Source organism: Rhagoletis pomonella, unplaced genomic scaffold, assembly GCF_013731165.1.
Source record: "Rhagoletis pomonella isolate Grant_MI unplaced genomic scaffold, Rhpom_1.0 Rhpom_scaffold_05753, whole genome shotgun sequence".
NCBI lineage: Eukaryota > Metazoa > Arthropoda > Insecta > Diptera > Tephritidae > Rhagoletis > Rhagoletis pomonella.
Genome location: NW_023464290.1, coordinates 546 through 3,815, shown reverse-complemented (window position 1 = coordinate 3,815; position 3,270 = coordinate 546).

Genomic DNA, 3,270 nt, shown 5'->3' with positions numbered 1-3,270 from the left:
CGTTTGTTTTATTTTAATAGCTGCTAAAAAGGCTTAGTAGCTCAACAACCTCTTTTAAATGGAAGTGCTTTGAAGTTAGAGAGAATAACTTGATACAGAGCCGGATGATCCACATATCCACTTTTTAAATCAATTTACTAATTATTTTGTTAGCGTTGGGAGTATAATTTGTTATACAGTATATATATAGGAAAAACCTTGAAACTTAGGGGCTCCGAAATTATGAAGCAAGCATTTCGTGGTACTATTTTTGGATATCTATGCAATAATTGGAACTTAGGGGGGTGGAGGGGGTGGCCCGGGCCCTCCCTGCGCCTACCTGGCTACGCCCATGGATGCAACGAACACCGTGGAATCGTTCTACAAATTGTTACCAGCAACTGACTCGCAATTACTGAAAAAGTGCAAATCATTATAATGATTGCAGTGTTTTAACACTTTCAGCGATTTGCATTGCATTTAAGAAGTACACATTCTTTACTTTTAAACAACCAATTTACCATTTAAAATTAAATAATTCCGTAAATCCGCGATTTATATGCACTTTGTAAACAAACCTTTCAATTTCGCCCCAGCTGTTCGATTCTTCTTCTTTTTCGAATTCGTCTTTGCTCTTCCATTCTGGTATATTTTGACGTCATGGCCAGTTGCTCTCAGCTCGATTGGCGCAATCTTGTATTCTATCATTCTTGCAAGTAAACAGCTAATCAATGTATTTGACTATGTATTGAAAATATTTGGCGCGAATTTTTGTTTATCCATTTTGACAGCTGCTAGTTTCTGATAGTAAAAATTATACTAGCAGAAATTAGCAGGAGAACCAAAACCAAATAAGAGCGTACGTACGAGAGAGAGCTGCTAGTTTTTTGGGTTAAAAAACGCTTTCCCGCAGAAATTAGTGATAATTTGTGATAATTATCTGTTAAGAAACAAAGCTAATTTCAGGAAAGCTGTCAAATTAATCAATTTGCGCTCTTTCAATTGTAGTCACATCCAAGGCATAACAAGGTAGAAGTGATTTCGACATTTCTCCCTTTTGAACTGCGACTGAAATGTCAACTCTTAACCCTATACTATTCAAAATTTTAATTCAAATTTTCAATTGTGAGCTGCGCGATTGATTTTAAATCTATATATATAAATGTGAATGTCTGTTTGTTTATTACCTTATAACTTTTGAACCGCGATACGGAATCGTACGAAAGCTTGGACACTTATTTGTTTTTACCCCGGGAAGGTTATAGGTATGGTTTTGTTTGCTGTATAGTCAATTTTTCAAGGGCCCGTGGCACCTCCCATAGGCCTGAAATTTTAGTCAGCTATAACTTTGGAATTATAATAAATGATTTCAAAAAAGAGGCGTGGCACATCCCGTAGGCGTGGAATTTCTTATCAGCTATAACTTCGTAAGAATGAGTCAAATGAACTTGAGATTTGGTTCGCAGTCATATCTACCAAATTTATTATTGCATTTCATTCCTGAACAAACAAGATATAAAACTGCCCTACCATATTCTGCTACCACGTGAGCAGAGCCGCGGGTTCAGGCTAGTACATAATAAAATTAAAAGGAATTACGGGCGGTATGTTGTGTTTGGCAAGAGCCAGGACAACAAACTTGTGCGTTACCTTAAACCTCCGAATTGTCAATTGAAGCGACAACGGTGGGAAAATTGCTGCGGTGTTTCATTAGGGGACTCATCACGTGTGCGCGAAAACCATTTTAGTGCCAGTGACTATATTTGTTGGTGCAGGATTTATCATACCGAATATGAAGAGAAAATCTCCCACTCATATACATGGATAGACCAAATTTCAAATGGTGGTCTGATAAAACCTATACCAGAATTTCTTGTTGATATAAAGAAACTGGAAGTAATTTTTAATAAATTTAATGGTGTTTATAAATGAGTGTTTTTCATTTAGTGTGTAATTCTGTGTAAGTAGCATTTCCACATTTGCATTAAAACGAAAATGCAATAACTAAAATGAAGCTGATTCTAACGATATTTTAAATATTTTCGTATTTGCAAAAACTTTCATTTCAAAGATCTAGGCCCGTATGCTTAAAACCAAAGCAAATGCTTTTTCTTAAAATTTCAGACCTTTTATTCCATCATCAAAAAGACTCTTCTTTTTAGCCACTGCAAAAGAAAAGGTAAAGTAATATTTATAATTAAGGACACCTATTCATTTTATGCTCACGCATTGTCAATTTTTCCAACTTGGCATATGCACTTGCTATGTCTTTGCCAATATATTTGTGACCATCATAAATTCCTTTCTTTGGCATACGTCAATTGTTGCACCATAACCTGTAAGAAATGCGTAAACATAAAAATGTAAACATCTTCAAATGCACTTCTACTTCTAACTTAATTGTAAGTCTCTAATCTGTTGCTCGTACATAAATTGCGTCTGCGTCGAGGTCTCTATCCGATTGCGGCCTTGGTTTACATTGGCCTTATCCGACAACTGGCGTATGATAAACTGCGCCATTACCAACTCATTTGACTTTTCTTTGAACTGATGTTCAACATCGGGAGCACGTTGCTGCATTACATCTAACAGCCTTTTCATTTCATCCAGATGAGCCGCTTGATGTGGCTAACACCCAAAAGGTTTGTTTACAAAGTGCATTTTTGAGTAGTTGAACAAATGCCAGTGGGTCAGTTGCTGGCAACAATTTGCAGGCTTGGGCCAGCGTTTGTTGCGGCTGCCGGAAAAGTAGCTAAATAATGAAAGTAATTATATATATATAGCGGAGTAGGGGGTTTTCCTTTATTTTAAAAGCTTGGTTACTGATTTCACTAATTGACGACGATGCAACCATGGGCGTAGCCAGAACGAAATTTAGGGGGGCCCATACAAAAAACAATCTAAACCAATAACTTACTAAGAAATTTTTTATTATAGCTTAAAATTATTGTAACCAATAGAGGTAAATATGTTGTACAAAAGACAAACAAACAGATGTTCACAAAAGTTGATATAAAACTATTCGTCGATTTAAATTGTTAACTTTTTACTGAGCATGTTTATTTTACGAGGAGGAAGCATCGAAAGCCTAACCCCGTCAGTGTGAGACTTTAACCCAAACTAAACTTCCTACCGTCATGTACCGTTCCCCTCCCGGTACCTCCGTCAAGGATTTCGTTGGGATTATAAAGGTATTGGCCCAATGCACGCTTGCTTTGCTTGCTTTGCTTACTTTAGTTTGCTTTGCTTTACTTTGAAGGAAGTGAAGTAAAGCTGCCACTAGGCCAACTT